The sequence below is a fragment of the Castor canadensis genome, chromosome 3, assembly GCF_047511655.1.
Source record: "Castor canadensis chromosome 3, mCasCan1.hap1v2, whole genome shotgun sequence".
NCBI lineage: Eukaryota > Metazoa > Chordata > Mammalia > Rodentia > Castoridae > Castor > Castor canadensis.
The window spans coordinates 46,528,335-46,552,358 of NC_133388.1; the positions used below are offsets into that span (position 1 = coordinate 46,528,335).

The following is a 24,024-nucleotide window of genomic DNA, read 5'->3' on the forward strand; positions in this document are numbered from 1 at the left end:
ACAGTTTATTTGCAGGCTGGCAGAATGGTTTGTGTGTGTGTGTGTGTGTGTGTGAGAGAGAGAGAGAGAGAGAGAGAGAGAGAGAGAGAGAGAGAGAAATGACAGAAACAAAGTTCCAGGGTGAGCAGTTGGGATCCTGGCCCAAGTAGTGAATTGACCTTTTGACCTTGGGTAGGAGCTGAGGCAGTTCACTCCTGGCAATGGGACAGAGATAAGTACAGGGTTGAGGTTCAGGGAGCCTGGAGGATGTAGCATGGAGAAACAGGTAGTTTGATTCTGCTTGTCTACATATTCCAACTAAATAGGGAGAGCATAAGAAGCGGATATGAAGAATGAGAGATTTAAGAGGATGGAGAGACGTGGGAGAATGTTTTGACCAGAGAAATAGAGGGTACCGATAAGATTTGTGGTCACCAGGTGAGCCAAGACTGGGCAGCAGCACAGTGGTGCATTTTCCTCTGCTTGGAGCATTGGGCTTAACCACAGTTGGGATAGGTAGGGAAGAGGGAGATATACACAAGAATGTGAATTTAAGGATGGGTGGTAGAATCTAAGATGGATACAGGAGTGCAGTGATGTGAGCAGATAGAATGTGGGAGATACGCTAGGGTCAGCTGATTAGAGAACCTGGCAAAATTGAAGATTGACGTACCAACTCACTGACCTCTGTAAGTTAGGACCAAGCTGGCTAGTACTATTACTTTTGATTCTGGCCTAGTATATGCCTCTTAAAATAGTTGAGTAGACTCTAAAATAGGAAATGGGAAGAAGCAATGCTCATTCTGGGGCTGTTTAATTCATTCATTGTTTACCTAGGTTGCAAAGAAATTCAGTGCTTCATAATAACATGAAGGAAACTATGTTCTAAGTCTATCCTGCATTTTTCTCACTGCAGTTGCATCAGTCCCACAAATATTGGGGTGGACGTTTCCGTTTGTTTTTCATAATATAGAAGCAGAATTCGAAGTGCTGTGTTGTCGTGGGGAAGAAGAGTGGATGTTGCTGTCTCAGGCTGCTGCAAGGAAGGTCAGGCCTCTTTGTGTTCTGGCCAACAGAACTGCTCTCAGGAAGACGGCTTGTGTCCGAACTCTGCCCAGTACGAATTGATGTTCTTTGCATCGAACAATCACAGGTCTGTCTGAAACACTTAAGAATGTGTTGACAGTGGGCTCTGAAGTGGAGAGAAATACAGACTTTCTGAGAATGGGATCAGAGATATGGAGGTGCCAAAACAACCAAGGAGTGGAAAACCCTGTCTTTTTTTTCTAGGTGTTCTCCAGTTTAGCAAAGCAGTAACACACACCCTGTAGCCTCGCTCCTCACGATAAGAAGAGAAGATGGGTTGGAAAGGATTTCAAAGTCTTCCTGACCAAAGTGGACTCAGGATCAGAGTGGTCAGCATCACAGCATAGCTTGCTGATCTGCAGGAGCCTCCAAATGTGGCCAGAGGACCACTTGCATAAGAGTCGCCTTAGAACACTAGCTGAATAAGCAGAACCACCCATCCTGGCACTGGTGGATTAGAAGCAGTGGGACTAGGGTATCTGCGAGTTTAAAACACTGGTGCTTCTTGTGCACTCGGAAGTCCGAAAGCCACTGCATCATCAGAAAGGTCTGGCTATGGACTGGAGAGGTGAGAGACAAGTGTCTGACATTTCCATCTAGAGGTCCTCACTCTCTAAAGGAGAATTCCCCGTCAAGGCAGAGAGGGAAAGAGATGTGCTTGTGATGTGTGTTTGAAGGAGAGCAGAGTGTGGTCTTCAGGAGGGCTAGGAGTTATGGGTAAGGAATGGGCATCACGGCTCTGAACCTAGAAGGGATCTGCTTTGGGTCCGCTCACATGAGACATCACCATCTCCAAAGCAATGTTTGATTTACTGCTTCTAACTGCAAGTTGCTGCCCCTGACAGTGGCAACGGGCTTCTGTGGGAGCCCCCACCATCCCTCCTGCTGCCATTCTTTAAGGCAGGGCCCTGCAGGTACTGACAGCTCTCACTAGTTTTGGAGTCAGGTGGTTCCACTTGATAGCCGTGCAACTTCAAGCAGGTTCTCCATCTTCCCAGAACTCTGGTTTCCTAGCTGCTTTGGAGAACAAAGAAGGCTTCTTGGAAGTGGGTCATTGGCACTGGAACTTGAAGGATGAAAAGAAGTCCTGAGAACAGGCAAATGGTAGAAAATGAGAGTTCATTATTCTTTTACTCATATATGCGTTGATGGATTCACTCATTTGATAAAAATTTTTGGTGGAAAAGTGAGGAGAGGAGCTAGATGAAAGAAAGGATGAAGACTGAGTGGGTACCCCGGAAAGGGGGAATTTAGAGCCATGCATCTTGACATTAGCTGTACTTGAAGCCCCTTGGGACCTTGTTCAGTTGCAGATTTAGATTCAGTCGGTCTGGGGTGGGCGTTCCTAACAAGCTCCCAGGTGGGGCTCACACTAATGGTCCACGGACCACACTTACTATTGCAGAGGACAGACAACCTGTGTGACATCTTTGGCTGTGAATGGGTGTTGAGAAAGGACAGAAAGATCTCTGTGTGCAAAAAGAGCAGTTTTTTTTTGGGTTGGGGGGGCATGGCTCCATTCCCTCCCTCTCTCCCTTCCTGACAGTACTGGGGTTGAGCTGAACTCAGCCCCTTTGTTTTTGTTTTTGAGATAGGGTCTCAAGCTAACTTTATAAGGCTACCCTTGAACTTCCTGTCTCCCCTGAGTGGCTGGGATTACAGGCATGTACTGCCCTACCTAACTTGCAATTACTTTTCTGGGTGGCTTCTGAATAGGGTGTAGTGATGGTTGAGATCAGTGGTGTGGAAGGATATGGATCTAAAAAAGACAGTGGTGACCAGACAGCAAAGAGGCTTACAGTGCTAAGAGTTTACTGTAGGTAGTGAGAAACAAAATAATTACTTAAGAATTACCTATTTGTTGATAGAGTAGGAAAAATATTATCCACCATTTAAAAAATATCTTTTTTGAAAGGCTCTTTCAGATTATTTTTTGTGAAAGCAGAAGTATGTGACTCTAGGAATACCATCTGTCAGGCCATCCACAAAACAAGGCCATTTGATCTGTGGTCCTAGTTGTTTTGAGAGGCCACTGACTCACAGAAAGGAAAACAGGAGTTATGTATGTATTTGATCAGTGACCTTAAAGTTTGGATCCTTAATTCTCGTGCAATGCTTCCAACCTATTAAGCCCAAGGACTCCTAGTTCACAGATACCAAGTAGGTTTCTTCTTGTGTACAGACTCATACAGGGAGGGCTGCTTGCAGTGCTGTATTGAAGGATCTCAAGGTCTTCCAAGCGGGTTGGAAGACAATGCTGAATTGATTAGTGATGTCTGCCATAGTGTGGGATAAAATGGTGGCATATGTGCTGTATATTTAGCTGTCTGTGAAGGGAAGTCAGATTTCTGGTGATGTATTCCTAATTCCCCACAGCCATTCCTCAGAACCAATTTTAGAGCTAGTTGGTGCCTTCATTTCCCTGGTTCCGGGATAGAATTGATCACTACTTATCCAAGGGCTTTGTGAATCTTGCAATAGTTGTGAGGCTCTTGCCTACATTTATAAAGTACCAGGAAAGGCTCTCCCTCTGCATTACTCTAATATGGATGGGTGTTTTTTTTAAATTGAGCAGACCGAGTAGGCTACGTGTCTTAGGGCATCATTTCTATTAAATCTGAAACCAGATATTGGTAACTGGAAATAGACATTGATTTGCTTTCTCTTGTGCTATCCTATATCTCTAATTTCTCCAGAGGAAAAAAAGAAAGCCCATGTAAAAATCCACTCCTCTGGCTTCCAAAGTAAACAAGAAGATCAATTCTCATTCATGAATTTGTTGGGTAAATATTTGTTCAGTTGTCAGGAAAAGTTGGGTTAATCACAGATGAAAATTTGGCTAGTGGAAATAGACCTGTCAGTTGGCTTGAACGAGCAAAGATATAGGAACTGCCAGGAGGTTGGGGGTTGGAAGCAAATGCTCAGGTAGTGTAAGGCCAGATGGCACTGGCTTTGATGGCCTTCCATGATGCCCCAGGGAAGTGTCTCCTTCAAGCAGTGTTATTTTGTTTTCTTCTTGTGGAGGGTTGTTGAAGGACATCAGGGACCTCGGGCTGAAGAAGCCTAGTTGTCACCATTGTGAGCCTCATTTTCCATTTTCCTGCCATTCCAATTGGGAATGTGAATTGGTGACTTGGAGAAATTGGGAGGTGAAAAGAGAAAGGGAAAAGGATTAAAGGTGCCAGTGAACTTTGGACCCTTTTAGGGCCTTGGTGGTGGGTGGTAGAGAGTGGGATTGAGTGCAATAGTCTGGTGACTGAAAAGGAGGGCTCTTCTTGTCTGCTCTTTTGTTCTATCCTAAATAAGGAACATTCCTGTCCTTTCTCCACTGACTGTGTAGTGAATGTGTCTGGGCTGGTGTGAAATTGGCTTTGGATGCCAGTTGTCTTTTATGTTCCTCTCAGTGCTTCACAACATTGCTGGTGATGGGCAATCCCTGGGATGACCCTAGGGAAGAACTGGACAACTGGCTCCATGTGAGAATAACTGACCCAGTGAGACTGAGTGGGACTGTGACATGGGGAAGGAGGATGACACCTCCTGCTGCCACCACAGGGCACTGCTGTTGAGGTTCTCAGGAGCTGAAGCCTGGTACTGCCACGGTAGGCTGCTGACCAACTTCCTGCAGCCCTTAGGGTCTCTGTGTGGGCTGGACTGGCTCACTCCTGGGCGACTCTTCCCCAGGGTTTTCCAGGATTAGTACCTGCCAGATGGTGAGGACTTGATGCCCTCCCTGCTTCCTGGGGGATTTTGACAGAGGCATAGAGCACTGAAACCCAAATAGGCCTTAGGGGATGGCTAGTACACCTTTGTGTGGTACAAATAGAAGAAACTGAGGCACAGGAAATTTCAGTGACCTATATCTCCATGATTTAGTAAATGTTTGCATAAAAAGGAAAAACATTATATATTTAGCAGCTTGAAATAAGGAGCTAAGAGGAGGTTGGACTGCTGTGTTTGGCCATTGTGGAATAAGAGGTAGTGAGTGACTAAGGACTAAGATGTGAAGACCTGGATTCTTGCTCCGTTCTACTGCTTGCTGACTGCCTAAGCCCTTCGCTACTGGGGGGTTGAACTCAGGGCCATGCACTTGCAAGGCAGGCATTCTGTCACTTGAGCCATGTCCCCATCCCTTCTTGCTTTAGTTATTTTTTGAATAGAGTCTCATGCTTATACCCAGGGCAACCTGGACCATGATCCTTCTATTTAGGCCTCCCACACAGCTGGGATGACAGGTGCATGCCACCATGCCTTGCACAGGTCATAGAAGAAAGTAGTCCAGCTCTTTTCAAAGAGATGAGTAACCCTAAACAAAAGGAAAGTTCAATCAATCCCCTCGGGTTCATAAAATACGAATCAAAAGGGCTTGTCTCCCACAAACCTCCACCATACTGGACCAGTGTTATAGTGGCAAAAGCTCTTTAATCTGTTGCCAGCTATTAAAAAGACTAGATATTCAAAAAATAAAAAATAAAAACAGACTAGAATCAAGGGTACTTAAGGTCTCACTGCAGTAGGGGACAGATGGACTTCTGGCATTAGTTGAGATAGGGTCTTACTGTTTGCCCAGGTTGGCCTTGAAACATGATCTTCTTGATCTCTGCCTGCTGAGTAGCTAGGATTATAGCTGTGAGCCACTGAACCCAGCTACGCACTGCTTTCTTTAGGTCAAAATATTGGCTGTGGATCTTGTTCTGTTCATGTCAGTTTGACTATACTTCCAGGAAGCTGCTGGCTTTCTAATAGTGGGGACTTGTTCCAGGAAACCTGATTGGAAAGCTTGTTGGAGGTGAGAGATAAGCTCAGGCAAGTGAAGTAGGGAAGAAAGGATGGGGGTGAGAAAGGAATAAAGGACAAGACCAGAGGCCAATGACAGTGGCTTCTTTGGTGGAGTGGGTCTCCTTAGGTTCACGTTATAGAAATGAGTTGGACCCAGAAAACTGAAGGTGGATGTACTAGTGTTTCTATAGATTGTGAAGGGTCACCCCATTTACTTCTTGTTACTTATCCTCATATCATCCCACTTAATCAGCTGGATTCCCACTATTAGCTCTTTTAAGAAGATCCACTAAAAATACGCCCTCCATGGAGGAGAGGGAATGATCTAAAAATCCCAAACCCTGCTTCTACGCTTCAATGTTTAGCCCAGCACTGGGGCTCACCATGGCTGGGAACACACACTGGACTCTGCCTATATGGGAGTTATATCACATGTATGGTTTTTCAGTCTTCCATCCAGACCCATTTACTGTTCCTCCTTTGCCACTGTATTAATTATCCGTTGCTATGGAACTAATACTCCCAACTCAGCAACTGAAAGCTACATTTATTACCTCACAGTTTCTGAGGGTCAGGGAATGGCTTAGCTGTGTGGGTGGTCTTTCACAGGGCATCTCATGGGACTGCAGGAGTTGCTTTCAAGCTCACTCATGTGTGGTTGGTTGGCTGTAGTTCCTGCGAGCTGTTGGATTGGGAACCTAAATTCTTTGGGCAGAGGACTCCCTCAGTTCCTTGCCATGCAGGCCTTTTCATGGAGGGCAGCAGGTGGCTTCCTCAGAGTGAGTGATGGGAAAGAGGGAAGGAAGAAATGGAGGAAGGGAGAGAGAGAGAGATCAAAATGGAAGCCACAATGTCTTTCTAACTTAGCCTGCAGAATTGCATATCATCACGTTCTCCTACTGTGTTTGCTAAAATCATTAAGTCCAGTCTACATTCAAGGATAGGGGAATAACCTCTATCTCCTGGACAGAGAAGGGGAGAATCAAAGAACTTGTGGGCATTTTTAGAGAGCACCATGGCCAGGGCACTGCTGTCTGGCCTTCACCCATCCTTGCCTTTCAGTCAGTGAGGTGAGCAGTTGCTGCTCCTGCTGCCTTTGGTTTGCCCGAACCTGATCTGGTACTGTGGGAGAAGCCTCTACCAGGACCTGTTGATGGAGCAGGGCTTAGATACCTAGGACTGAGGAATTTCAATCCAAAATTAAAAGACGCTTCCAGTGGAACTTGATTCCTCTTGTGGGGAAGATCTTTGGCCGTAGAACCTGTACCAAAAATGCCCTTGTAGTTACCAAATGGATTTGGATGCTACTCCTAACACTCTTTCCCTTGGCACTGCCAAGCTTAAACATGGTGAACAAAGCCTGTGGCAGGACATTGTGTTGAGATCGTCTGCATGCAAATTCTTCTCAAGACAATGGGGAGACCATTCAGCCATCTAGAGAGGGATGAGGAGCCACTGCCCCTAGACACTGCCTTACTCAGAATCCCCATTGTCTTGTCCAGGGCATCATGTCCCTCTCTTTCTTATCTTACCTCATGACTCACTTGATGGTGGTATCACCCTTTTCCCTTTCTAGGACTCCATCATATGTCCGGTCCAGGTTCTCCTCCTTCCTGGCCATGGGGTTTCTGTCTTTCTTGGTGGCCTCTCTTCTTGTTGCCCTGCATTACCTTATTTTCCATTAGTTAAAATGGAAGCTCTTTAATTTTACTCTGTGGTCTCTCACTGACTATCTCACCAAGTTCCAAAGCTGCTTCTGCCACACAAACCTGATAGTTTCTAGATTTGTATCTCCACTCTGATCTTCTCTCCTGAGAGGAGACACGGATTTTCTCACTGATTCCTAGACATCGCCACTGAATGCTCTATCTACATAACAAATGCCATGTGCCCTAATGGAACTCCAAAAATGCACTGAAATGACAGGGGCATGTTCTGAAAGATGTGTCCTTAGGTGATTTCAGGGTTGGATAGATGTCATAGTTAGTTAAGCTAAGGTGACTATGATGATTCTAGGTGTCACAGTCTTCCAGGGCCACCATTGTCTATGCTGTGCATCATCAGCTGAGATGTTGTTTTGCAGTATATGACTGCATGGTTTCCATTTCTCTCCTGCCTAACAGGTTTGTCCTCTACTCTGTGGTCCAACCTAGTCACCCTGGAGTCATTTTTGACCCTTCTCTCTTCACACTCCTGTCCAAATGAGCATCATGTCCTGTTGATTAATTCTACCTCTCAAATGATCCATGCTTTTATTCCCACAATTACCAGGCACTCATTACCCCTCTAAAACATCAGCTCTACAAAGGCCAGATTTTTGTCTGTGTTTTTCTTTGCTCAGCACCTACAATAGTGATCAATAAAAGTTCATTGAGTAAATGGATATTGCAACTGCTCACCCTGCCCAGCTGCCTCTACCACATTTACCCTCTGCCCTACCACTGGATACAAGCAAATCAATCCTTGCTCAAAACTTCTGAGGAGTCCTCACTACCACAGAGTCAAATTCAGAACCTTATGCCTGCAGAAGAGACCTGTCACAATCTTTCTGGCATCATCTGCTACCATTCCCTTTTCGCAGGGTTAGAACTCAGGGCTTTGCACTTGCTAGGTAAGTACTCTGTGGCTTGAGCCACCCTTCTAGCCCCTCAATTTCTTCGGAAGGAAAAAAAAAAACCTACCTTTAAGGTTCTCAGACAACTCAAGAACTTAAACCATGCATGAATTCATCTTCTAATCCATGGAAGGTTGGCAATTAGAGGATCACAGGTAATCAGTGTTGATAATCACTGCTGCTTCCTTCCAGCTACCAACCAATTACAGACATCACAAAACCCTCCTGAACCCATTGAGGACAGAAGGAGACACAGGGATTACAGCTTCTTCTTTGGCTTCACTTTCCTAGAGAAAACCCCCAACCTTCGGTAGGATCCATCAGGATGTCCCTGATATCCAGAGAGACCTGAAATGCACATCCAGTGTCAAGGATTTGTTTCTGACATTGGTGTCAGGCTCCAGTCAGGTTGGCCACCTCATCCTATTGAGGGACACACATCATTTTGGCACACGATCACTAACACTCTACAATTCTAGCTAAGAATTTAAAAGAAGAGTCAGCCAAGTTGCTTCTACTGTTGGCCCTCTTCTCTCCTCCCTGCTGTTACTAGAAGGTCAGCGCAGCTACCTTGGTTCTTGCGACTATTGGGGCCTGGGAGAGAAGAATTCAGACAAGACTTGAAATGCAGTGAAGGTGATAGTGAAGTTTATTAAAAGGAATACACTCTCAATAAACTGGAAGTGGGTTGTCTCTAGTGTGAGAAGGACAATATTAGACTTTGGAATTTGAGTATTTATTGAGGTTGCCCATGAGGAATTTTTATCCCTAGGTCTAGCCTACAGGGCTGAGGTCAGGAGTGAGCAACAGGGTCACTAGGCTAGGACAGGTTTACAGAATTACAAGTTACAAATGATTATTGGGCCTGTAGAGTATGGTTTGCCCCAGACCTGGTCTTTGTTCTGTTGTTAAAGATCTATTGTGCTTGAATAAAGCCTTTCATTAATCTTTAGGTGTGTGGGGGACTCAAAAACATCTTGTGACCTCCCATGGTCTTGATCTTAACAGCAACTTGTCACCTGTGAGTTGGAAAGTTTTATTTTGTGTATATGTGTGTATGTGGGTGTGTTTGGTGGGACTGAAGTTTGAACTCAGGACTTTGAGCTTGCAAAGCAAGCACTCTACCTCTTGAACCACATCTCCAGTCCATTTTGCTCTGTTAGTTTAGAGATGAGGTCTCTCAAACTCTTTGCCCAGGCTGGCCTCAAACTGCCATCTTCCTGATCTCAGTCTCCCAAGTAGTTAGGATTACAGGCAATAGCCACTGGTGCTCAGAAAGTTTAATTACAGTTTTCTTTCAGAGACCTTGTGATCTCTTCCTCCCATGGTCACCTCTAGGGTTTACTTGCTACTTAATATTTTTCCTCACTCAAGGACTCAAGATGTTGAACATCCTTCATCTTAGGGTCTACTTGCATATCCCCATTGCTTATGGCTAACTGCTATCTACCATCTGCCTGGTGCTGTCACGCACCCAGCTCAATTCAGGTCCAATATTCCCCATGAAGAAAACTTACCCAAGCCTCTGCCTGCCTGCCAATCCATGATGGCTCATCTGATCAATTTATTGCATGGGGATGAGTGGAGTGTTGATGAGAAGTGCTTTAGATTTTTAGATTTCTGTGCCTTTCTCTCATGGCCATATTTTTGTTGATGTTGGACTAAGACTGGGTTGGTCTCCACGGGAAAGTTGACATGAATTCTAAAAGTAATTACTGGCTATTTTCATTTCTTCTTATTTTTCTACACTGGGTTTCATGTGGCAAACTGCAGAAAACTTGTTTGAACTCTCCAACAGATAGCCAATTTGAGATCAATAATATCTCTAAGAATACCATTCGTGGGGGTCTTAGATGGACACAGATTCTTGGATAGCAGATTTCAACTTTTTAACTCAATATATTGGAAAACGAGAGCCCAGAGAGGCAAAGCGACTTGTCCAAAGGACTCAGCTGCTGCAAAATATCTCAAGTTGTGGCATTTTTTCCATGAAGTAGGGATTTGGGTTTTCTCACTGCTATATCCTCTGTACCTAGAAGAGTGCCTGTCATGTGTATTTTTATTCAACAAATACAGTCAAAGGAATGAAAAAAATGAATGTATTACCTTTGATCTTTGGCTGCAGTGACTAATTAGAGGCTGTGGAGTTGTCACTATGCCTTGACAGTAATGGGACAGATGTCCAGATGCCTGGACATCTTTCAAGTGCTGTGCCTTGGATCCAACTTGGGCCAATCAAGTAAGTCACATAAATCAAGGTCAAGGCTTCCCCATCCCATTACTTCACTCTAAGAGGACCAATCACAACACCCTCAGGTTTACAGATGACTATAGATCCACTTTGAACCATACTTGCCTGTGAAAATGGGGAGTTTCTCCAGTCATTTGGGAATGGCACCATGAGGCTTTAGCTGTTTGGTCCATCAGAAGTGCCTCTGATGCATGAGTGTACTTTGTATGGTGTTTATGATAACAATTGGTGCAGCAGCCCCTGTGGTTTGCGTGTCATGTGATACCTAGGTGCTGTAGAGCTTGACAGCTTGAGGGGAGGATAAGGGACCTCAGAGGTGACTTGAACTTGCTGTGAAGTAAAATGTTTTGTTCATGAAAGAGGCAGCCATTTTCAACACCACATGGCTCACATTGTTATTTGTTTTTATGTGTTTTTGTTTGTTTGGTCTTTATACTTTCCACTCTCTTTCTCTTCTTTCTCCTCTTTGAAGTACATAAAAATGGTAAGAAGAAAAAAGGAGCCATTCAGGTGCCTCTGGAGTGCCATTGTGGTCATCAGTTTGCAGTCTTAACATCAGAAGTAACATCCAGGCAGATAGAGGTAGGCCTGCAGGCCAGTGCAGAAGGCTTACAAAGCAAGGCTTAAGGAAGAATCCGTGAGAAGCAGTGCCTGTTAACGTACTTGTCATCACGTATGTGTAAAGAGGTTGGATTCCTGATTGCTCAGAATTGGTTCACCCTTTATAGATTAAGAGTAATGACTCAGAGCCGCCTTCCTTCCACATGATAAGCTAGGTGGAGGAGAGTGAAGGGCGAAAGGAGGAAATGAGAGAGAGAGAGAGAGATAAACTTGAGAATGAATGGATCGGACTGAATGAGCTGCCTTCCCAAAGTAAGCTAGTAATATTTTTTCCCACTCCTCAAATTTCTCTTTATCTGATGATTCAGATTTCACCATACTTTGCATAAACTCTTTAGCTAAAGCTTTACATATATTTGCAATATGTGAATATTAGAAATTTTGTGTGTGTTTGGATATAGAGCAGTGTTAGAGATTTGAGCTGTATTGTCTTTTGATGAATGCACATGGAAACTGGTTTTTGGTGCCATTTCAGGGTAGAATTGATACTATGCATTTTATGTAGTATGATTTCTCTAAACCAAGCATCAAAGCAAGGAGCATGACTTGAGCTTTGCACTTGCTTGCCTGAGATCCATGGATATTTAGGTTCTCCTTTCCTGAGAAATTAGTTTTTAACAGATCAGCATTGACAAATAAGGTAATAAAGTATAATTAGATGTTTATAATTTCTCAATGAATAAATAATAAACCATGCAAGTTCCACAGTTATTTGTATCTATTTTATTTATGTTCTCAGCACATACCAAGAAGATAATTTTTTTTCCAAGACCTCTAATTCAATCAGTGGTGTAGCTTGCTGGCAATAATGAAATAAAAATTTTAATAAGAATCATGTAAAAGAAACACCATAGTAGTTTGTGTATTTGTTTTTGCCCAGGGTTTATTGAAAATGACCTGTGTTTTCTCTAGAGAGAATAGAGGAATCCAACCTCTTTGTACATAGAGTGAAACTGACTAGTTAATGCCTTCTGTGAGCTTCTAAGTCACAATCATAAGAGTGAGCTGAGTCAACAAAGTATGTTTAGATGCTTACTTCCCTGAAAGGTTGGAAGTATTCATGTGTGTGAGCAGCTATGAATGGGCATGTAGGCAGGTATGAATATGAAGCTAACCCTGGTTTTGTCTGGATGTTTATTTGTGTGCCTCCTCACTCACATGTCATGAATCCCATTTGTCATGCCTTGAATATTCTCGGTATCAATGCACATGTTCTATAAAGACCTGGTATGTGTCCTTTGAGTGGCAAGCTAGCACTTACAGCTTCCGGGTGCCCATCTTTTTTTATTGAACTCAATAGACTGTGGTGCCATAAACACCAGGAATTCCCAGCCTTCTGGTGTATCTTCCCCTGTCTGAGAAGTCTCCCATACTCTGTAGGCTCTCCTTTTCTTCCCAGAGGTTGAAATAGCCCCCTGAAACTGAATCCCTAGTGTCTGACAACCCAGACCAAGAGTTAGGTCTCCTGCCCAGGGTAGCCATAGGTGACATTTCCCATTTCAACCTTTAGGGAGGATGGAGGCCAGTTTTGGAAGGGGTTAGGGCTCAGTCATGAATGCCTGTTTATACCAAATTCACTACTAGACCAACTAAATAAGTGGGCCCTCCTGATAACTCAGCTTTGAAATTTCACTTGGTTTTTGATGATCTGGCTAGGATAAGTCATGCACACAGCCTCACTCTCTAAATTCATTTTGTAATTAAAATCTTGTAAATGTCTTGAATCATTGCAGCAGGGGGACCTGGGATAAATTGGGCTATTTAACTAGCAGTTTAAGTATTCCTTACTTTAAGAAAACTAGAGATATGAAAAAAATCTAGATTTCCAAACAATATCTTAGAGAATTATGTTATCTTTATGAAAGAGATTAAGGTAGGAATCCTCAAGTAGTGAGTGATTATAAGTGAATAACTTAACTGCAATGCCCTTTTTTTTAGTTCCACCCTTCAATTGGAAAGCCTGTATCTGTTCTTCTCTTACTTATACCTTTAGGAATTTGTCTGGGTAAAAATAAGGAGTTCAAAACTTGGAAATGAGTTTCTACCAATTCCTTGGAAACTTTGCCCTTTGTCTAACAGTGTGCAATTCTAAGTCATTTCCATGGTGTGTAAGAAGTTTGTTCTTCTAGTTTTAGATGTCAAATGATTTTTCCAGTTTGTGGAGAGAGGCAACAGATAGCTAACCTGGTATAATGGCACAGGCAGAAGGACTTAATTTTGGGCATAGTTTTAGCACCTGCAGATGACTGCTTGAGTGACTTAACTTTTTGCAACTCCTCCCTGGCTGAGAAGTTGCAATAATATCTCTATCCCCTACTTTCCTCTTGCACTTGAGTGAGGTCCTGAGTTCTGAGCTAGAGCTGAAGCTCCTCTTAATCCTACACCTCACAAGGAGGCTGGAGGCTGTGTGAGCTTCCTCTGTTCCTCCCAGGTTGAAGGTCTTGTTCTTAAGACAGGAACTCAAAGAAAGCCCATAGGGTTTTGTTCAAAGACTTCCAATAGGCCTTTCCAAACCCCACTGCCATTCATTGATCCCAAGCTATCTCGGAAGATGTCTTGAGTTCAGCATAGTGTAAGAGACCTTGAACACAGAGTTGGCTCTCAACAAATATTTGCAGAGTGTTGCTGGATACATGAAGCACACACACCAGCCCCCTCCCCACACATGCACAGTTGGCTGTTGAGTTCTATGTCATTCTCTGGAATGTGCTGACCTTCCTTCCTTGGGAAGAGGGCACACTGCAGAGTGTTAGTATTAGAGCAGCTTTTGCTCTCATCTGTCAACACTCCCACACGCAGGAGCATTATGGAGAAATAACAACTGGAGGACCAGTGGCAGTAACACAACTGACCCTTTCCCTCTTGAAATCTCTTCTCCTGGCTACAGTCACCCCACACTTGTTCAGTTTGCCTCTTGCCTCTCTGGCCATTGTTCTGTTTCCTTTGCCAGGTCTTTATTTTGATCTTCATAAATAATTGATTAAGTTCCTCAAAGTGTAGTCCTAGATCTTTTCCTGTCTTCTCCTTTATTTTTTCCTCTCCCTTTCTCTCTTTGTTCTTCTTTTCCTAAATTCATTGATTCTCATGGTTTCAATTACCACCTAGTTAGGAAAAAACTCCTAAATTTCATTCTCTAGTCAGTACCTAATTTTAGACCATAAATGCCCATGTTCCATGTGCTGCTTGACATTTCCCCTGGAAACCTCACGGTCTTCCGAAATTCAACACGCTCAACACAGAACGAACCTTCCCCTTCTCCACTGGGCCTACACATTCTTTCTCTAGAGTTTCTCATCTGAGCATGCCATCTACTTCATTTCCTGAGTCGGACATTTGGGAATATTTCTGGTCACTTTCCCACATTCCCAACATTCAAATAGACAGACTCCTAACATGTATTTTTTGTTTCTCAAATTTCCACTCTGGTCTAACCATCCTTGTCTTTCTCCTTGTAGCTGCATAAGCCTCCTAACCAGTATTCCAGCAAAGATTCTTTTTTTCTTATGTATTATTGATTTATTGACAGTATTGAGGTTTGGACACAGGACCTTGTGCTTGCTAGGCAAGTGCTCTATCACTTGAACCACATCTCTAGCTCCTGGTAAAAATTCTTGCATCTGTGTATCCCCCCACCTCAAAGTTCTTTCCCTAGAAAGGCCTCCCTTCCCTCCCTTTCTCCTTCCTCCCTCCTTCCCGTTCTTCCTTCCTCATGATTTACATTCTTATTTGTGTTTCCTTATTTTAAAGATCTTTTCAACTACGTATTTGGAAACAATTATAGCTTCATAGGGAACTGCAAAATATATTACAGAGAGGTCCCATGTGCCCTTCACCCAAATTTTCTCCAGTGGTTAGCATCCTACATACCTATAGTACAATATCAAACCAGGAGATTGCCATTGACGCAATCATAGACCTTCTGCAGATTTTCTTGGTTCTAAGTGCTTGCACGTGCGTACACACATGTGTCTGTGTATAGTTCTATGAAATCTTATCACATATGTAACCACCAGGATACAGAACTACTTCATCCCAAAGATCCTTCATGCCACAGAATGCTCCTTTATCAGCCCAGTCATTCAGCCACTACCTTGCTTAAAATCCTTAATGACTTTAAAGCCCCAAATCCTTAAGCAAGGGCTGTAAGTGCCTGTGTAGTCTGGCTTCAGCCACCTCTCTGGCTGCCTCCTGCATACTTGAGGCTGCATACATCAAGCCTCAGCTCAATGACCTTTCTCTTCTTTTTAATTTACAAAGCTCTTTCACTGAAGGAGCTGTCCCCCTACTTGGACTCCCCCCCCCACCCCGCTCACACACACCAGCTAACCTCCCTTCGTCTGTCAGGGATTGGCTTGGAGCTTTCCTAGGGAAGGTTTTCTTGACATCTCAGATGAGGTTAGGTTCTCCTATTTGTTTTCATTGTCGATTATGCTTTTTCTTCATGGCACTAATCACACAATTGTAATAACAGATTTGTGTGGAGTTTATGACTTTGAGGTCCCTCTGGCTCAACTAGAAGGGGTTAGTGTGTGTTGCTTACTGCTGTATCTTTGTCTGGCAGAGTAGCTAAGTATTTCTTAGCAGGTGCTTAAGAAATACTTGCTGAGTTAATGAATACTTAACGTGAGTTGGCTGGTTGTGGCTGGGGTGTGGCCAGAGGCCAGGGAAGTTACAGTCACCTTTCCCAGATGGATATGTTCTCCATGACCTTGTCTTCATCCTAACAATGGAACCCTGTCAGAGAACCTGGACATCTATGGCCCATGCAACCCGGAGTCCCCAGCTGAAAATTTCTCCCCTGATTCCCACCGCAGACTTCTCTCTGAGAGGCTGGAGAGGGAGCAACCTGGCAAGTGTTCTTCTTAGACAACTTGTCTAAGAAGATATGATATGCTTTTCAGGACATCAGCTGGCTATTCACCCCGGATTTCCAAGTAAGGGTATTGCCATGGTGTCATCTTGGGAGGGTGTGGGAGTCTCTGAGTTGGATGGCACCAGAAAAGCCCTTGAAAAGCTTTTAGAGAAGCCCTCTCCTTGATGCTCCCACTTATATGCCTAAGTGTCCCTACCCCACCATCCAGTCATTTCCACCCCCACTCTTATACTCTCAGAGATACCTTGGTATAGTTTGTATTTGTAGAGGCCAAAGTTTACTAGGTCCTTATGTTGATTGAATAGGCAGTATTTCCCCCAATGGACATATGTGACCACTCTCTGAAGCTTTGAAAGGAATGACATGGGACTTCCTGCTGGGAAGTAGTGCCATGGGGTAGTGGTTCCATGCCACAGCCTATCTGCAGAGCACCCAGGTTTTGTGTGCTCTGGGCAGATTCTGACGTCATATTTCTCAGGACTGGGAAACCTGAGAACACTGGCTACTTTCCCTTCCCTGTCATGTAGATGGTCACGGGTCTTCACATTTTACAGCTCATAGCTGTCTGCTTACCGTTGGCATCTCTGTTCAGGGTGAGCGATGGTTGAGCACATAGTCCAGATGAGCAGGCCAGGCCTCAGGTGTTTCTTTGAGGCTGTGTGCTCTAAGGTCACGGGGTACTATCCTGCCCTGATTTGGCTATTGTTTTGGCTATGATACTTGGGATGGAGGAGTGACAGTTTCTTTTAGGATAGACCTGGCTGTTTGCTCTTTCTGCCAGTTCTTCTGATGTCCAGGAGACCGTTCAAGGCTTGGATTTTTGCTAGTCTTTTGCCTGTGAACATGGATACTGTACATAACAGTGCAATGAAACTTACTGCCTTGAGCACGTGCCTGGAACCTATGTGAGCCTTTTGACCTCCTCCTCTGTGTTCCAAGGCAGGGCTAACAGGAAGCCCAAACTCAAAGTAGTTCTTGGGTGTTGCTCCTGGAACTGGGGCTTGGGAGGTAATACTGGTGCCTCTCACAGTGTAACCTTGTTCTCTGTGCTCTGCAATGTCCTTTTCAGCTCTCTCTGATCACCACTTTCTGCTCTCATCAGAGCATATGTAGGGGTGGGAGGATGTGGTTCTTAGTGTGAGGGGATTGAATGGCATCTACACTTGTTCTTGTCCTTGAGGCTCAATCTGACACGACTGGTGGTGATGGTGAGGAGGCTGAATAGGGCTCTATCCAGGCCCCTGTTGGTTTCCCAGCCTCAATCCATGCTGGCACAGATGTGACTTGGGTTAATTGTCAAGGGAGACAGTCCAGATCCTCTGGCCCTAATACTGCTGCTTCTGGCTTCCTTCAGGTCACCCAACCTGCCTGCAGTTCACCTTGAACATGATCGAAGCCGTCAAGACCTACAAGTGGCAGTGCATAGAGTGCAAATCTTGCATCCTCTGTGGGACCTCGGAGAACGATGTGAGTTTGGGGCTTTCCTTGTGGGAGGGGGGAACCCAAGGAGCTGGAAGTCCTCTGGGGAGTGAAGAGCAAGGCAGGACTCTTGGCACTCGGTTCCTGGGAAAATGTCACTCAATTTTTTTCATCTCCACCACTCTTGGGATCCTTGTGCTTTGGGGACCATGGGTACTCTTTATGCTGTGGAGAGAGATGCACAAGGTGCCTGGCAGGGGCTGCATTTATGGCCTTTGCTCTTCATCCTAACACTTGAGAGCACCTAACCATTAGCCCTCAAAGGTTCAGAGACTGGAAGTGGTAACCATGACACTTATGGTTGGGATGTACTTGGCTGTGTCTACCACATTCCACATCTACGATCTCATTTGGCCTACATGTGAAATATGATAAATGCAGAACCTTCAAACACTTTTTGATATGGAAACTTATACAAAAGTAGAGAAAATGAAACTGATACACTCCATCACTAGCTTCAACAAAGGTCAATATAGCCCAACCTTGTTTCTTAAATACTATTACTTTCTCCTTCTTAATCCTGGTCATAGTATCAGTCTACCTATAAATTTTCATATGTATCTGAAAAAGGCAAGGCCTTATGTTTTAACCAAAATATTAATGCAGCTAGACATCAATAATTCCTTAATATCATCAAATGTCTAATAATGACTCCTATTTTCTCAACTGTCTTAGAAATGTTTTTATTTGAATTAGGAACCAAATATGGCCCATATATAACAGTTAGTTGATAAGTCTTTGAAGTTTCTTTTAATACGCATGAATCTTTCTTTCCATTTTTCTCCTAAATTCTGTGTGGAAGTAATCAGATCATTTGTTCAGTAGGGTTCCTATGACTGTATTTTACTGAATGCATCCTTGTGGGGCTGTTTGCTATTTCCTCTTGTCTTATGTATTTCTTGTAAATTGGAAGTTAAGCTAGAGGCTTGACCTAGGTTATCTCTGTCTTTTCTCTCCCCTCACTGTCTCTGTGTCTGTCCCTGTTTCTTTTCTGGAAAGACTGCTTTATAGGTGGTGGTGTATCTTTAATCAGGAGGTCTACAATGCCTAGTGCATCTCGCTTTGTGAGAGTGCATGTATTGCATGTATTGATGGTCTCCAGTTAGATCAACTATTTCATTAGGGGTTGCAAAATAGTGATACTCTTGTTTGATAATTTCTTCTTTGTTTATTAGTTGGAGTAATTCTATAGAGAGAAACTTGCCTAAGCTCAGGTGTAGATCATATAGAAAAGGCAGGATAAATGCTTGCTCCTTTCCCTTTATCAGTTTTTTAAATGACATGGCAGTTAAAATACCTACTCATGATTAAAAAGAAAACAGTCAAAACAGGAATTATAGGATATCTTCTTAAAAATGAGAAAACATTTATACCTTAGAACTAAAGCCAGAGTCTTTTTTTTTTTTTTGGCAGTACTGGGATTTGAACTCAGGGTCTCACCCTTTCAAGGCAGGTGCTACACCACTTGAGCTACTCTGCCAGCATGTTTTGTGTTGGATATTTTTAAAGATAAGGTCTCATTAACTATTTCCCCTGGGCTGGCTTCGAATCACCTCCTGATCTCTGCCTCCTGAGTAGCTAGAATTACAGGTGTGAGCCACTGGCATCTGGCTAACTCCAGAATCTTATTTAATGAGGAAATGTTAGGAACCAGATAAGGACGCTCACTATACTACTACCATTATACATTATTCTAGAGACACTAGCCAACACCATTAGATAGGAGCAATCAATAAGAAGCATAAGAACAGATAAAATATAGGTTGAGCATTGCTAATAAAAAAGAATCCAAATCTAAAATGCTCCAAAAACTGAAACTTTTTGAGTATCAACATTATATCATAAGTGGAAAATTCTATACCTCAAAACTTTGTTTCATGTGTAAATTGCATAAAATTACCTTCAGGCTATGTATATAAGGCATACATGAAACATAAATGAATTTTGTCTTTATATTTTGGTTCCAGCCCCATTACGTGTTTTCATAATGTAAACATAAATATTCTAAAATGTGAAAAAAAACCAAATCTGAAGAAAATTGAAAATATGAAACAAACACCTCCGGTCTCAAGCATTTCAAATAGGGGCTACTCAATCTGTAGCTACAGGATATCTGAAGAACCTTCGCGAATCAATGATAGTGCTAGCTCAAGCATAAAAGGTAACAGGTATCAATTAACATATAACTAATACCCGTCATATACACAAGCAATACCCAGTTAGAAAGCATAATTCCATTTATAATGGAATTACAAATACTTATAAATTCCTAGGAAATGCGTACAAATGTACTTAACAAATTTGCAAAATGTATATGAAGGAAAGTTCTAAAAATGTTTGAAAATATACAAGGAACAAATAAAAAGATGTCCCATGATCTTGGATAGAACAACTCAACACTATAGACATGGCAGTTCTGCCTAAGTTATTTTACAAGTTTATTTCAGGTCCAATAAAAATATCACAAACTTTTTAATGGAGTTAGACAAATTGATACTCCAATTCATATGGAAAAAGAAACATGCAAGAACAACCAAGAAATTACTGACAAACTGTGATGGAAATAAGTGCCACCAGACGTTGAAACTTTCTAGGGAAGCCTCTACAGTTGAAAAAGGGCGGTACTGAAGCATGAGTAGACAGATAAACCAGTTGGAATGGAATAGAAAGCCCATAAATAGACCCACCTACATAAGGAAAGACAGTATAGGATAAAGGTGGCATCTAAAATTACTGTGTCAAAGATAGACTTTTAAATGAATGGTGCTAGTACAGTGGGGGAGTCACTTGGGAAAAGGCAAAATTAGATTCATATCTCACACCAGACATAAGAACAATATCCAAATAGACAGGACACCTAAATGTAAAAAAGTTAAACCATACCAGTACTAAAAGAAAGTGGGTGAATTACTCTTTAATCTAAATATAAGGAAAGGTTTTCTAACTGTGTCTCAAAATTTAGAAACATTGAAGTAAGCTATTGAAAAATTCGACTCTAAATATTTGTATAGTCAAAAAACGTGATAAGGTCAAAATGGTATCTGGGAGAAAGTACTTGCAGGATATACCATAGATAAAGGGCTAATGTCCCTATCTACTAGAGGAAGAACTCCTAAAAAAGAGGGACAAAAAAATGAGGGACAAAGAACCAGGAACTTGATAGAAAATGAAAAAAATGTGTAAAGGATGAGTCACAGAAGATATAAAAATGAGTCTTAAACATGTGAAATGAATGTTCAAATGCATTCATAGTTAAAGAAACTCAAAACAAAGCAAAGTCCCCATTTTTTTACCTATCCAACAGGCAAAAATCAAAGGTATGACAATATGTTCTGTTGGTGAAACAATGGGGAAATTGGCACCTTTATATATTGTTGGAAGACATATACAGTGGTGTGACCTGTCTGGAGAGAAATAGCAATGCATAATAAAACTACTCTGTACTTAACTTCTGACTCAGCAATCCCATCTATAGGAATCTACCCTGAAAATGCCCCCAACACGACAGAAATACAGCTGCATAGGGTTATTTATGGTAGCATAATTACAAAATATTGGAAACAACCCCAATATCGACACATAGAAGAACGATTGAATAAACAATGGCACAGCCACACAAAAAAGTATTATGTGCCTTCAAGAATAAGGATGAGATCTATGAATTGATATGTACTCATTCTATGATATATTGTTAAATGAAAGTTCAAAGTAAAGTATAATGTCTGCCTATATCATGCTGCCTTTTAAAAAAGAGATGTAAGAAAATTGACATCTATGCACTTGCGTAAAACAAATAAAGAAAGAATAAACTGGAGGTGAATAAGAGAGGCTTTCTATAGAGGGGGAACAGGAAGAATGGTGATATGGAAATGAAGTCATATGGAAGGATAAGGGATGCGCATTTCTTTGATAATACCTTCTTATATAGCTCTGACTTTCAGAATTAAGATAAGGCTGCAAATAACCCTCAAACAGATATATAGTCAGCCAGGATGTGGTGAAACCTTAGATGGAATATAAACAGTAACAAATTAACCTAACTATAATATAAATGAACAACATAACCATACTGAAGAGTGGGAGGAAAAGAACTAGCTTAAGTAATTTTGGAAAAGAGTATTTTTGATGATGAACTAGAAGGTTAAAGACAAAAATATGCACCAAAAATATTACACTCTAGTTTGTACATTTGCTTTCATAAGTATATGGATTTGTGATTCTGAGACTACTTTACATGTGTGGTAGGTTTGCACTAATAACTGTATATTGTGACGAATGTAAGGTTTCTCAATGTCAGAAAAAAAGAATAACCTCATAAAGGGGGACGGGACTGGCTAGAAGAAATCAATATGAATTCATGGTTTGTAATGTAACATGTGAAATATATCTAGCTATTTGTGTGTATATACACATTGGATAGATGCAGAAATACATTTAGATGTACGCATGTGACCGACACATATATTTAATTCCCAGATCAGTTGCCAACGAGGAATGTATTCGTCAACTTCGCATTATGACAAAATACCTGAGCCAGTTAATCCATAAACAGAAAAGGTTTATTTAGTTCATGGTTCTGGAGGTCCCATTGCTTTGGGTTTCTGTGAGGGCACTTGTTGGCAATGCCAGGGAATCCCTGTTGGAGTAAACTGCTTAGATCATGAACTAGGAGGCAGAGAGAGAGAGAGAGAGAGAGAGTGCAGAGGATACCGGGGTCTCATAATCCCTTTCAAGAGTGTGCCTGCAATGTCCTAAGTACCTCCCACTTGGTGCTACCTCCCAAAGGTCCACGGCACCTCCCAGTACTACCACCCTGGGGACTAAGCCTTTAACACATAGACTTCTGGGGAACATTATCTGTGCTCAAACCACAGCAAGAACCTGGAAACAAAGAGGATATATAGCATTTAGATATTCCTTTTACCCATTCTCTAGATAAAGGAACTTGGAGAAATGACTGATTTCCAGGGCTGGGACACAAAGTGTACAGGATGAGCCTGGATGATCTTGTGGTACCAGAAGGTAAGGCAATGTTCCAAAAACGACAGGGCTTGTCTAAAGGACACAGGAGCCAACCTGAAAGAGTTCCTGGTGGCCAAAACCAGGAAAAATTAAGAAAAAAGATAATGTTTTTGGATTATAGCTTAAAAATAAAATAAAAACTCATATTTACATAAAAATTGAGTTGATAGATAAAAAATAAGTAAATTAAAACAGGAGAAAGTAAGTTCTTCTTTAGAGCAGAATTCTTTAGAATGAAGAGGGAACTCACCATTACGCAAATGTCATAGTTAGGATTGTTATAAGCAAGGACTTAATCCCTACAAAAATCAGTGGGCAAAAGTATGATGGGAAATAAGATATTTGCATAATCTGAAAATATCTTTCCAACAAGATTACTTATTAACATATTGTAAAGGGGAAAATAGTTCTTTTATAGAGGGAAACCTGTCCCCCACTGCTTTAACTGTATAGTCACAACTATATTATTAGTAATGAGACAAACCAGTGTCAATGTCCCCTGATGTGTGCCCTGAGAAGGATATGACATAACTTTAGTGAGATTCTTGCCAAAAACCATGCACACTTCAGTCTTCTTATGAGAAAAGATCCAGCTCAAACTGAGTAACATTTACGAAATCGCTGACTTACACCTTTCAGAAGTGTCAAGGTTATGAAAGACAAAGAATCGGAGGAACTGTCACAGATCGAAGGACAATAACAACACAGGTACGTGCTACATGGGATCCTTTAAGCTTTCCAGACACATGCATTGCTATTTAAACCATGCCTCAGCTTTTTTGTTTTTATTTTGTTTTGAGATAGGGCCTTTCTAACCTTTGCCCTGGTTGGCCTCGACCTTGTGATCCTCCTGCCTCTGCCTCCTGAGTAGGTGGGATAACAGGTGTGTACCACTATGCCTGCATCCTGCTTTATGGTTCTACTATGGTAGTATAAGATGTTAATATTATGGAAAACCAAGTAAAGTGTAGACAGAAACTGTCTGTACCATTTTTGCAAATTTTCCTGAAAATTATTTCTAAACAAATAAAAAATAGTATGATGTCTCCCTAACATCTTCTTAAGGTGACTAAGTTTTTTTAAATCACTGTCTTTATGAACTCATCTTTAAATATATTTTATTTGTTTTAATCCATTGCAGTTAAAATGGTCCCATCTTTGGCCAATAGAGACATATTCAAGCTGGAATCTAGTCCTTATGACGTGATCCTGACGGCATTTGATGGTTTCCTTGCTTCCTAATATGTAAAGATAGGCGCCAGACCTGGAATTACCTGTTTCGGTAAAGACTCCTGGCCCTTTCAGTAGGCAGTGGTGTGT

The 24,024-nt window shown here is 42.1% G+C and overlaps 1 pseudogene; it reads left to right on the top strand.

Moving 5' to 3' along the window:
* LOC141421565 (zinc finger protein DPF3-like) overlaps positions 1 to 24,024 on the top strand; it is a 116,063-nt pseudogene that overhangs the window by 85,690 nt on the left and 6,349 nt on the right.